Genomic DNA, 14,399 nt, shown 5'->3' on the forward strand with positions numbered 1-14,399 from the left:
CCCATACATATTTTAGGCTTAGTTTAATCACTGTCACTAGTCTCTTGGCCCTTATCTTGCAAAAAAAAAAAAAAAAAAGTGTTGGTATTGTCCTATTTTCCCCTAGTCGAGAAACTTCCTGTTTCTCATTTTCAATGAAAAAACGAGAAAAATCCAAAAACAGAGGAATGATCTCCCTTTCCTTTTGCTTACTTTTCTTTTCGTTTTCTTTGTCATTTTTCGTCGTAGTATGGTGGTTCAATTCGTCTCACCTTCGGTTCAGAGATTCTCGGTGGTTGATCCACCGTTTCCATCATGAAGGACGTGCCGAGATGAGAGATTTATCACAACTCGTGTTGTTCCTTTACCATCGCGCCTTTTTGAATAAACAGTTTGAACTCGCAGCGGGTAATTTCTTTTGGCCTGAGCGAGGTGACAATGACAGACAGGGATGAATGCGTAACCTTTAGAGGTGATAAGAGCGAGTGCATGTTTGCATCTGTGTGTGTCGCCGTGTGTATAAGTGTGAGTGAGGGTCAGGGAGAAGGTGGGGGGGGGGGGGGTGGGTTAGGAAGAGAGCGAGGGGAGGTGTAGAGGAGGAGGACCAATAATGAGAAAGGGGAAAGGGGTAAAGACAGACTCGAGCGTTCTATGTGAGTATGTGTGTTGTACGTGACACCGAATTTGATTAATTCAAAATCAATCTTTTCCGAAATTAATGTGCGAATGCTGTGATGGATCATTTTTTTTTTTATTGAGAGTTGAATAAACACGGTTGGTAAAGCCAGTGTCGAGGGGGTCCGTGCAAATCGACAAGCGTTATGAGACTTCACTTGTCTAAGGTGCCAAGAAATACCCAGGCTGTAATTTACAGCCCAAATTAAGCTTTGAAAAAGTTGGAAACCACACGTACAGTAGGCCTACTGGCACTTACACTTACCCTTTAGCACTACAGACCTAAAATCACCGTAAACCATCAAATAGTTGAGATGGGGGGGGGGGGGTATTTTCGTACTCAATATCCTCTAATGGCGTTCATTATCAATTATAGTATAAGCGTAGTAAAACGGTTGTGATAAAGAATATGATATGCTTTCGCCAGCTGACGATCAAAATCTGCGGGATTCATTCATTGCTAAATGGTTTATGTAGGGTGGTGTGTGGTTTTCGTTTGGTTTATTTTAACCGCTCATAGGGCAAGTCAAGGACTGAGGTTGATATTGCGTTATATATAGCAAGGTGTACATTTCCTGTAACGCTAAGTCTACGAGTCTGCATGTCAGATAAATATGTACTTAAGTTAGTTTGTGTTCGCTTATATCAATAACGCGATTCCAAAAAGAGAGGAGAGTTTGATGGTATTTGTATTCCTCACTGTTCCTTCACCCACCGTGCTGCTGCATGAATAATGGCAATGCCGAAATGAAAACAAAGTGCTCGTCATTTCGCTAGATTAGTGTCTCCGTCACAGCCTCAAAAACTGCATATTTATAGTAGTGAGGATGAGAAATTCTCGTAATATACGTTTTTGTTTATCCCGTGTTTTATGTGGCGGGTGAGTATTTCCCAGCTTCATTGAGGATCACCGCCATGTAGTGAAATAAATAGCTGATTTCGTTTTCATGAAAATACAGTTATATTATAGCGAAGCAATGACAGCAAGTTATGTAATGATAAAGGTATAAGTCTATTAGAATGTCAGTAAATCGTCGACTGGTGTGCAGTGTATGGATTATCCCTTACTTTTCCATGACGTGTTGCCAATTTTTCGAGTTACCTCTTAAATTAACACTGTCTTCACGACTTTGTCCAAGGCACCCCAAGTGGATTTACATCAATGAGTAAATTTTGCATCCACATGGAAAAATATATCTCCCTTGAAAAAGTTCATGTTAGATCGTTCTATGTTTTAAACGGAATGAGAAATTGCTCTTTGAAAACATCAGCGTATAAGGTGACGAACAATATCGCTTTGACGTTTGTGCACTATGGAATATACGGCACATCTGATGATTGTGTAACCTTCAAACAGCAAGATATAATTATAGAATTTTGGTGCTAAAGACACACAAATACACACACACACACACTCGCACACATGATATGGCTCAAAATAATGCTTCACATGAAGTTAGCAGATTGTGTACTATGATCCATGCTAAATATTTTTTTTTTGCAGAGTGGAATATAAAATGGATGCTTTCTGATGGAGGATGGTGGCAATGAGTTGCAGTATCATACACGCTTAAAGGCTGTGAATAAACGAGCTTGTTCTATTGATTAACTTCGTGTCGTTCTTAATGAGTCCTTGCATCCAAGAGCATGTAACTTGGATGAATTGCTTCGAGACTGTAGATATACGTGGCGTCTACATGTAGGCTACGTTGTATAAATAGCCGTAATCTCACTTAGAGCAAGCAAGCCATCAGAGCATGGTCACGGTGATGGTGGTGCGCTGGTGGCGCTTTTTGCTTGCTAGCATATTATTGTATACTAGTACATAGTGGGACAAGAATGACATCAGCGCATCGTGTATTATCAGAGCGAAGTGCCAGGGGCAGCTAATAGTGGGCTCTATCATTCTGATGCTATACTGCATGCATAATCAGTTAGCACAGATCTGAAAAATCCCCCAACAGAAAAAAGGAAGGAGAAAGTGCGATCTTGTTTAAAAGAGCTTCGTTCCAATCTCGGCATACCCTGGTTAGATTGATCTTTATTTTTTGCCTACCCCGTGTCCAAGGGTCGTGGTAAAAGCTTACAAAATATAGCACTTTGCCGTGAATGGCGAATATTGCACGAGAGCCATTGTCTTCTCACGTATCAGAAAGAAGCTGTATATTTAGGTAATTTTCATGAGATCTAGCGTAAAATATTTTATTCTAGAAGAGCGATAGACCTGAATGCAGTTATTTTTTTTTATTTGTAGGTCATGTATCAAAGCTATTTTGTAAATCTTACCGGTATTGTACAGAATACATTGCCATGTCGTTGAAACAGGGCTTATCATTTTAAAAGTTCATGTACATCATAACGAAGCTCTCTGCGTGTTGCTACGTCATGATTCAAACTACCCTCGGAATATTCCTGGAATAACGGTGAAACCTGTTGAATTAACACCTGTCATTGGTGCACACTGAAGTCGTGAAGTCATGTGTCATGTTTGTACTTGATCCGGAATGTGTACATATTCCTAACACTAATACTTCTCGTTGTGATGGACTGCACGTTTATGAGATTATGAAGAGGAGAATCTTGTGCAAATACATGTAAAAGAATAAAGAAAAAATCATAAGATAATTTTCTAACCGTTAGACGACTTGCCATACAAATAACGTTTAATTTATTGCGTTTTATGTCTTACACACATGCGCGCGCACACACACACACATACACGCACACATACACACATCATTATATAATATATATATATATATATATATATATATATATATATATATATATATATTCCAGACACTAGAGTGATAATGTTTCTCCAAGAATGGACGATGACACTGTATCGGTGATGCATCTAATCAAAGTCGTAAAGAAACAAAATCTGTTGGGAAGACGCATGAAATTAAATTCACGCAGAGATCAGTAAAGTGGTGTCTTGAAAGTGACATAAAGGTCACGTGACCAAGACTACGCTATGAGGTGCCCACTGAGCGGCAGTGGAGAGGCTCATTAATCTCGAATTGTCCAAAAATAAATCTCTAGATATTCGCCTGATTTCGCCCTTTTTTCACAGATATTCAGCTTTTTTTTTATATATATATGCATTTATGGAATGCCATGTCTCCGTTATTTTGCATCTTGCAGTCATTGTTTATGGTGGCAGCAGATGGAGAGAAAACCACTCCTTTCTATGCCGGCACCTTTGAAGTGTAAAGTACTTACATGATGCAACTCCAGAGCATCTCCGTTCCTCGTCCTATTTAAAGCTATGTTTAGGAAGGCATTCGTGACGACATAATGTCCATGTGATAACATTTCTTCCCCTCCACTGTCTCTTTCCAGTCTCAAGAGGGACGATGCTTGATAAGCTCGCTCAATTCTCCCCACCCCGCCGTCTCTTCAGCGTCATATTTCAATCTCGATGGGTCCTCTTTACTCGACAGTGCTGATATTAAGGTCTCCTTTATAAATGCCTCTCAGAACCTCTCTCGCTCCATTGGCAGAACACCGCCCGGCTCAATTCGGCGCGAAATATTCGCCCCGAGGCTCCCGAAAAAAATTTCGCACCTCGGTTAACCTGCTGCGTATAATCACCATTTCTTTAAAACGTATACGAATAAGGAGTCAACCGTGCAGAAAGGTGTTTTGGGGCCATACGCGTATTGCCACCTACGCCGTAATGCAGTCGAGTTGGTAAACAACTTCCACGTGAATGTCTCTGGCGCATTTCTTTTTGCACTATACCTTGCATATCGTGTCATTGAAGGTTGCTCTACGGGCTCATACTTTCAAGGACGACCGACATTTACTCCTCTTGAAAAGATCGAGAAAAGGAGGGGGGGGGGGGAGTCACACATCATGAAATCTTTCCAAATCGATCTGGAATTACGGAGTACCCTGCAGGATGCATGGATTTCGTGTCTGTAGAACTCACATGGCGGATTTGTTAGTAAGCGGTGGGCTATGTGTTTATAACAGAATAGGAAGCTTTTGGTTTTGTCGTCATTACTATTTTCTTTCATCACCATAATTTTCATCGTTACTTTTATTGTATTATTCATCGCTATCGTCATAGCAGTTATCATTATTTAGGGGCCTACACTTCTATTAACGAGCTGCAAATTTTATTTACCATGGAAGGTGAGTTGCCATGTTTGTGCAACCGATAAGGGAGAGAAAAGGATGGTAGAAATTCAATGTGAACAGACCTCAGTAACGGTATGGTATATACTATATATTGTTATTCATGTGAACACTGCTCGTCTTAAGCTTTCGAAAAGAGTACAACAACATAGCGACTGGGGTGTACCTGTAGGCGAGTGAAAACCTGTAAACAATGCTCCAGGAAAGCGGGCGATATGCTTTGCAAAGGGAACGTAGGCGGACAACGAGCGACTGGCAATGTTTGCAATGTTGACACAGAAAATGAAGTAACAACGATCCCTACAGGCTACACTTTCCGGTGAAGTTTCTGTCGTCTTGTAATTATTTTGGCCATCCACCCACAATTGACCGATCGCGCGATAATGCAGGTAAGACATTGTTTGCGTCAGTCCCAACCCCCTTGTCCCTCCAAAGTACATGATTGCCTGTATAGTGCGGGCTGGGGCACTGCCCCCATGTCAACGAGAAATAAGACATAATGGGACTCCGTAGCCCGCCGTTATGAAGGTAGAAAGGTCGTTCTTTTATTACTTTTCCGCGCGTGTTACGCTAATGAACATCGACAGCTTGATTGCCTCCGCACATGCCTGTGGCAACCCTTTCACCGTTTCCTTCCAGCGCAAGGGGCAATTAGCCATCTTATTCCTCAGTCCCACACGTATTATTTTACCGCGGTGAGTGCGATAATGGTTTATCATCAGCCGTAGATAGCATCTGCGTGGAGGGTGAAAAGACTGTGAACGCAACATTACAAACGCGCCAGCACCGACACTGGTTAAGTTGTGGCGTCTTCCATTATTACAGCGGCTTCCCAATCACAGCTCACTTGACTGGTTATTCTCTCCGACCTCTTTACATTATCCAAGCCTCAAAACTGTCTTCTCTTTTAGTCCATACAGGCATATACATGCCATCTTCCTTTGTCGTCCATGTAGCCCTACGTACTCAATGTAGTTCGTTCAAAAAAGAAGTCGCTAATGGTGACATAGTCATTATGAACGCAACTAAGAGAAACTGTAAAATTCCTCGCTTCCCATTCCGGTGTCACTTCACTAGGCGTTCCGATCGAATATCTTGGTTGAATACACCTGGGATGCATGTTGCAAGCACCGGTCATGCTCCATTTACAGCGTATATATTGGTATCAATCGATGCCATCGATTGTTTGAAGACCGGCGTATCCCATGAGTGAGCGTCACTGGAGAGTGATCACGTGACCAGCACCGATGTATAACTTGATTTCGCGAAGCTGAATTTGGACTGAGTGTTGACAGCTTCGATATGAAGAGGGGAAGTGTGTAGTCTCATAATGCACTTAGAGAAGAGATCCTCCGAGACAAGTGCCCAAGCTAGAAGGTCAAACAGGGTGTGAACTTAAAGGCTCTAGTGTCTTGAAGCGAGTGCCGATTATTCGGATGGAGAAGTTAGGGTATGTTCTTCTTTTTTTTCTCTTTAATGCCAAACTGCTTCTTCTACGTTGACACAGTGGAAATTCCTTGTAGTTGATCACGTATCTTTGTATGAAAACACGAGAGATTAAAAATACCCAGAAACAGTTATTCAAGAATATGCTGCAGGAAGTATTGATTTTGCTCCATTTTTTAAACGTTCTTTTATCATTACACGCCGACTGATTGTGGAGACGTAGAGTTTCAGTCATTACCCAGAATCATGCCAATTTCTTTGACATTTTGAGATAAGTGATCGTCTTTAGTGCAATTCTTTGGACGTCTTGGTTTGGGCTATTATTTGCATAGAAAAACAACCAACGAAAATAAGTCCTAGTCGTCGTGGCACATGAGGGCGACATGCGCATTTATATCTAACTTGTGATATGCAAATCAAATGTTTGCTTTTTTATAGTCGGAAAGTTTATACACTTCGATTAAAATTGAGAAGATCCTTCCATAACGGAATTTACTTCTGTAAGAGAAATCAAATCAGAAAATTTAACATGCCAATCATTGCTATGAGTGAACGCCATTTTGTTTGTCATCAAGTCTGCCTGTCCCCCCCCCCCCAAAAAAAAAGCAACACTTTGAATTACCGATAAAGCGAGTTATGAATGTTTCCATCATTGTAGTGATTGGACTTGTCAGATCATTATGCATAAATAAACAACATTGTTACAATAATTACTCAGGTATTTTGTTGATGTTAGCAGGTGACACGTGGTATCCACTGGCATATATTTTTTAGGAGGTATAGAAGACTGGTATACCAAACTCATGCTAGCAATGATGTCACGACATGTTTCATGAATGTAATTTATTCTAGGGCTAGCTACTTTTGCCAAAGTCACTCTTTTTTCTTTTTTTTTTTTTACATAATGACGTGCAACCAAGTGTGAATTATTCAAGCCATGTTCAAACGACCTTAGGATCGTTAGCTCTGCTAGCATCACGCATTAACTCACATGCGGCTTGTTCTTGCCGCTAGTAACCACGCACCATCGCTCGACATTAGGGAGGAAAAGTAGAACAATATCATCGCTCTGTGCATTCTTGATGGGAACGTGTAGAATAATGCCAAGCATTGCTGCAATCACATCGACTCTTTTTTTTTTATTCATTTCAATTTCCCGTAATTGCTATCGTCGAATCCCTGTGCTGCCTCTGAAAGCGTCTTCAGACGTTTGATGTAGAATGAGAGAAGCTGAGGGGAGGGAAAGGGGACGACAATGAATTTGCAATAATGGATGTCAACAGAAAAATTAATGTCTGACGAACAGGAAGACTTCTGGGTGAATTGACATGGATTTGGAGTCAGAAGACAGATCAAATTCGGCCTCTGATTGATGGTCGAGAAATGAAAGACATGATCGAGCATCATTACAATGAGTTGGAAAATAGATGTTATTTGATATCACGGAACACATGAAAACGCGAAATATGAAAAACGAGACAGGCATTAAAAAGCGCACAAGTGCTTTCTAATTTCATTTCCGCGGAGATGTAGTGAATTTTCTATGCTGCATGGAGGGCTATTACCCTTTTCCCGGTGCGCATATACAAGACGTGCCTCTATTCATTTGACATCAGTATCAATAAGCGTTAAAAGCTGTCGTGCCGTAATGGGGGACACGAGCGCTTGGAAAGATTTGACTACTTCAGAGAATCCTTCGCCGGATTCGTTAATAGGAACATATGAAAAGGGAGGCAGTCATGCCAGATCCTTTTGTTTCCTGGAACGTGGATTTGCAGACGAGCTGGATATTGCAGTATTTTTCGTTCTCTCTCCCCCTCTCTCTCCGGGGCAGAGCGAACATGTAGTTTCATTATTCTGTCTCTCCGGAAATAACGCATCCTGGTTGCAGACGATTACCATATGGAATGTCATTAGCCTAATTTGGGATAGGATGTTTGTTGTTCGGTTTCGGTTGCCATATTTTAAATACATATGCACGGGAAAATACTTTTCGAGATATCATAGAGATGTAGTGAAATCTGATGATGGTTTTCGTGTTCTCATTTTCACATAGTACATATACTTCATTCTCTAGCACTGCGTGTTCTGTGTGTTTTGTTTCCGCCTGATGTTCGTGACCGACACTTCATCAAAAGGAAACGATTATGTATTCTGTCATTTGCACATTAATCATTGTAGTCGATTATTGCTAAGATTTTCTTTAGCTCCAGATTGTTCATTTTTCTTGACATTGTCCTGATATTTTAGTCCATCAGTCATTGGGAGGATGGTAGATCGATTGCAGAAGTCTTTCTTCCTGCTGAACGAGCCTGTTTTTAGCTGCTTCCCAGCGCATTATTTCCTCTGTAGTGAACACAGGATGGACCGATTGGTCCCACCGCACCACTCTCTTGGGAGCGCATCAAAAGCCGTGCCGCAATGCACTGAGATGGCGCCGCTATGCACCGAAGATTTGGCCTCAACCAGATGAGGGCGTCGACTGTAGTCCACTTCACTTGCCGACTGTGGTGAGACAGCACATAAACCTACATCTATGATGGAGAATTTCTTTCTTCAATCAACCTGAATTTGGACCTGTGGGTCATATTTGTTTATGAGTGTTTGTGTTTTGTGAGAGCGTTTGCCTCGGAGTTGTCCACAAATATTTCGTTTGGCGGGAAGATCAAAGATTGGCGAAACTCTCTAGCGACGACGCAAGCCTCTGGCAGAATATTCATGCGTTGTTCGTATGAGCAGACGCGTGAAAAGGGTAGTAGGTGTTATGGGGAAAAATCGCGGTCACTGGGACTCTGGTTAAGTGTGTTTAATGTCCTATAGGAGTCCTCACACAGCTCTCAGGAACTTGCAAAGGGGTCACAAGGGCTGTGAAGCTGAGAGGAGGCGTAAGTCCTCTTCTGCCGTGAATGACAAGGATTAAGGACATGGCGTTTGACGCACAACAACTGTATGAAAAGAGTGCTTTCTTGTTGCAACTTTACATTTACATAACCTACTTCGTATAAGGGTACTTTCAAACGTTGGTATTTGAAAACCGACTTATTGTATTTTCTCCCTTTGTTATGGTGGTGGTGGTGTATGGCATTCAAGTAATGGATTTTATTGCTAAGTTAATCACTGCTTTTAGATAATGCCACACATCGATCCAACCACAAGTACGTAATTGCGCATAAGCATGTAAAATCTTATGTGTGTGTATGTATGTGTGTCTGTTTGTGTGTATGCGTGCGTGTTTAATAGAGAATGATATAGTACAATATTATACTCTTTCGTCTTATTTCTTTCAACAAGTAGGCCAGTATACATACTAGTACATCACTCTGCATTTCTTGACATTACCTGAATACGTGTTGTATCAATTCCTTCTACTAGACGGATGCGTATTGGAGGTTCTCTATATATAGCCGGTCTAAAGAGATAAGATGCAGGAAGTGGAAAACGGGATGAAATGGCGTAGAAATCGATGCTTTCACCAAGCTGATGAGTGTGGTTTGCCTTTGCTCATGCGCAGACCGTTCCACCATTCCAATTTGCTCCCAAATGAGTTTCTCCCGCGCGTGTGTGTCGATCAATCTCCCCCTATAGAAGTGCGGTTGCGCAAACAAGGCCTTCAGAAAGTGTTCGATTCATTATTGGCTCCTATGATACGTATTAGGCAGTGATATGCCTATCAGTCATTCTCGGCTCATGTTCTCTCTGACTCCGACAAGATAACGAAAAAAGGCCGTCCGACCTTTTTCATGAGATTATAAAACCTGGAAATAGTAGAAGGCGTGGACCTATTTCAAACATACATGTTGCACTCAGGCGCACGGGGACCTCACTTTTCATCTCGACAGTATTAACAGAACCTATACTTTCCTTTAAATACGAGTTTTCTACAAATTTCCACACAAATAATAATCAAACACCAAGAGAATGCAAGGTAATATCCTCGGTTCTTGTACGTCCACCCTATATCATTTTTCCTGTACTGACGTAATGCGTTTATAGCGAAGGAAGGTTAATGGAAGAGTAGTTATACTGTTATTCATCTCTTTGTCACTTTGTCCGATATAAAGAGAAAAAAGAACAGTCTTCGTTGCTTTCCAGGTAAAAGAATAACTTATAAAATGTTACTACGAAATGCTACTAACACCCAACACCCAACACCATGATGATAATTAATAAAGTTTTTATACATGCATACTTAGATGTAACTTTTGCGTGAGATAAACACTTTCTATCGCTTTTATTGTGTCCACCTTATAGTGATCTGAAAGGACCGCACTATTCATGAGTATAAGAAGAAACGTCTACCTACTTGATATACACATTTATCAGTTTCTTTCTTTCTTTTTTTTTCTTTCTTTCTTTCTTTTTGATTTAGCCTGAGAAGTAGAACACTTGTTGATTGGTTTGATTGTAATAGGCTTGTGATTAATGTAAAGAAAACAAATTATATGATGTTTACCAATAACCGGATTAATATATGTGATATAAAGATTAAACTTAAAGATGTTATGATAAAACAAGTTAATGTTATGAAATTTCTTGGCGTCACAATAGTTGATGATAAATTGAATTGGAATGAGCACACTCGTGCATCTGCAACAAACTGGCCAAATATATTGGAGTTTTTACCAGATTGAAATTCTTACCAAAAATATTTTGATTACATTGTACAACACATTAGTTCTCCCGCATTTGAATTATTGTTCGGTAATATGGGCCAATTCTAGTATGTCAAATGTAAATAGGATATCATTGCTTCAAAAGAAACTTATTCGTACGATCAATCACAGTGATTATTATGCCCATACTACTCCAATATTTTACCAATTGAAACTTTTGAGGTTTCAAAATATTTACATTATCAGTGTGCAATATTTATGTATTTGTGTTTTAACCATATGATTCGTAAAAGTTTATTAGATTATTTTAAGTTATATATTAATTGTAGATATAAAATGAGAAATGTTAATATATATGCTGTTCCTTTTGCCAGAACCTTGCCGTCTCAAAAATTGATATTTGTCAATGGACCCGAAATATGGAACGGAATTCCTCCTTATATTCGAAGCAGCACATCATTACGATTATTCCAAATGAGATATAAGTTATACCTTTTAAATCAATACAATGAAATTTCTGATTGTTAGGTTGTTTGTATGTAGGTGTGCGTATGCGTGTGTGTGTGTGTATGTGTGTGTGTCTGATAGGTGTGTATAATCACGTTTTAATTTGCTGTAATTGAGATGTTTTTATATTTATCAAAGATAATTTCCATGACATGATTCATTAAAATATATATGTATTTTTTTTTGAGACAGACTTAAATATAAGGCTCTGCCTTCCTGCTTGTCTCCTAACACTATCCAATCATTTTGTTTTGTTGTATTTCTCACGAATGTTGTTGTAATACTAACGCTTTTATGTAGTCTTATTGATTGTAATGCCGTTTGTTTCTGTTATATGTTGATTTTTATGGAAGTGTAACCTAAACCTAAACCTGAAACTTCATCACTTTGTTACTCGTTTAACAACGTCCTATAATTTTCCCACGATGGCGAAGCCAGACGAAGAAATGGGCTCAATTATAGCAAAGTGGGACAGTCCCTGTGAATATCACGGAATTCTGTCCTCCTTCCCACCCCCCCCCAAACCCTTTACCATCCCACCCCTCTTCATCCACATCGCTTCCCTCCGGCGTGATTGGAATGGTAAAGAGCTGCTTTGAAGCACGACTTACCTGGTTAGGGAATCACCGAGCGAGGACGGGATGCTCGTGCTCTCCGTATCGACTGGGGATCACGAGTGGTGGTGAGGGTTTGGGGTGAGGAGTGGGTTAAGGGGTTGAGGTTAGGATTAGGGCGATGTTAGGATGAGGACTGGGGATTATGGGTGGGGATGAGGGGTGAGGATTGAGGCATGGATGGGGGTGAAGGGCATGGGTGAGGAATCGTGATAAGAATTTGGTGGGGGTCGAACTCACCACCTGCATGTTTGCCTGTAAGTTTCGGAAAAGATCTTCTAGCATCGAGTAGAAAAAAAAAAAACCATTGTAATCAGGACTCAACGTTGATTACCAATACGACTAACCCCATGCATGCAAGGCGCGAGTGCATCTGTTCAAATGTTGCCGTAGTTTGTGATTAAGTATGGGTAATATTCAACTGCGAAATGTAGTTCGTCCCGTTGATAGCACATCTCTGAATTGGAAAGAGACGCATACCTAAATTATTTGAGCCCACTTTCAGAAGACTCGCGATTATTGTAGTCTTTGTTTCTAATTCAGGGCAAGCAACCCAGGACGCTTGCCGTTTCTCCTCATGTTATTTTTAGTGGAAACTCGATGTGTTTTAGGTGAAGATTATTGAGCCGCTTGCCGCAAATGATACAGGCGTGACTCCGATGTCAATAGGGCATTACTTGGCTGCTGAGCAGGGGCCCTAACAGAGGGCGCTCTAGTACTCTCTCTTCACTCTCATATGCTGTATTCATCCCGAAGTGCCAGTGAGTTTCAAGAAAAAGACATGTGCTTGTGCAGAGACCGCATTATCAACCGATTAACATGCTTGAGCTTCACGATCGACATGTAGAAACCCTTTTCTTAGAAACGTGAGCAGAATCTATTTTGGTCAAAAGGCTTGCTCGAGACGCTAGTCGACATGTTGCTATGGCTCCCCGTAGAATTAGCAGCCATCTTGGAATCAGGGCAAAGATATCGTTGGGACTCTCCGCGAAAACAAAAGGGGGATTACAAATGAGGAGACTTATAATGACGATCTATTTATACACTAGCCTTTTCTGCTGAACAGCTGTTTGGCATGTTATTCTTACTCAAGCTAAAGTAAAAAGACTACAAACAGAGCGGAAAGTGCAATTACATTCTGATTACAATATGGGATTTTTTTTTCTTCCGATTTGGAAGTCATGTGATTTGGAAGACATAAGACGGGCATCGTCGCGATATTATGATTTGATTATAGTTATTAGTGCGAGCTTAATGTTGCGGCGTCCGCAGATGAGAGCAGAGGCACCAGGCAGCTTCGGTTGAACAATAGGCACGTACGCGGAAGTTGAATTCTTCCCCGTTTGTCGCCGTCATCTGCTGTATTAATAACTTGACGCGTATTCCCCTCCTTGTTGTACATCCATCACCGAATCGATGAGCTTGTTGCATCGGGCGATAATTCTCGTCTTCCGCATAGCTAGCCTATTCACCGCTCTCTCTCTCTTTCTCTCCCACCTCTCCATTATGCTCAGATTCACGTGCTTGGCCACTCATAAGTCAGAACCCAAAGAGATCTGGAAAGTTTGCTTTATGCTGTTTCTACGTCGATGGGAAAAGGTATGACCTATTCAGAGTGGATAGACCGACCTGCCACATGAGCCTTGGTCGAGACTGCGAACATCGAACTCGTGTGCCGTGCAAACGATGACTCCTTCTAGAGACGAGATGCGCTGTTCAGGTTGTCCGAGGGTCTTGGCATAGTGTGAGCGAGGAAACTCAAGGTATGTACTCTCGGGTTTGAAATTTTAGCTCGAATAAGTTTGAAGAAAGGATTATTCTGTTCAAGCAGTGGAAAAGAAATGGACCCATCAGTTGAATTTCGGTATATGACTTGACAATAATATATTGTAAGAAAGTTCTGATTATTGGAAGATTGGTGGTTCATCTATCATGGCATTCGGTGGATCAATGCGACAGATCACGATGCGTGTCCAAACCACGTTTCTGACCGAATGACTTCCTGTTCATAGTGGGAACATTTGTAGCTGGGTGTGCACCAACATACTGGTCTCGTGTCCCGTTACGGAGAAAAGAAGTCACCAATGTTCTCTTATGCCAGGTCAGATTTCATGCCATGTCGGAACACGGAATTTTGCCATAGGAAGGTTGTACATTGTAGTTGTGACAATGAAACAAGAATTATCTTTTATCTGAGCCTAGTATTTTCTGAGTATGATAGATTTTGTAGATTGCTACAAACTCTTTCTACAACACGATGATAATTTTTGAGATGGAAATTAGGAATCAAACACATAATTGATACTATTGGTGAGCCCCTGCTTAACTTATGTGGCAAAGTATGTATAGGTATCTTGTGGAACGGGAGAATTCCACTGTTTCCCTTCATAGGTTAAAAAAGATAAAAATATCGCAAATT

General features: G+C 40.8%; 1 long non-coding RNA gene across 1 annotated transcript in view; it reads left to right on the plus strand.

Annotated features, from left to right (window-relative positions):
• LOC139740323 (uncharacterized) overlaps window positions 1-13,821 on the plus strand; it is a 67,257-nt gene extending 53,436 nt beyond the window's left edge. The window contains exon 4 of the long non-coding RNA XR_011711556.1: window positions 13,495-13,821. This is a non-coding gene — a long non-coding RNA (uncharacterized lncRNA). The remainder of the gene's footprint in view (window positions 1-13,494) is intronic.
• The last annotated feature ends 578 nt before the right edge of the window (window positions 13,822-14,399 follow it).

The sequence above is a fragment of the Diadema antillarum genome, unplaced genomic scaffold (assembly GCF_040938485.1).
Source record: "Diadema antillarum isolate AM-2024a unplaced genomic scaffold, OU_Dant_1.0 seq00000847_RagTag, whole genome shotgun sequence".
Lineage (NCBI taxonomy): Eukaryota > Metazoa > Echinodermata > Echinoidea > Diadematoida > Diadematidae > Diadema > Diadema antillarum.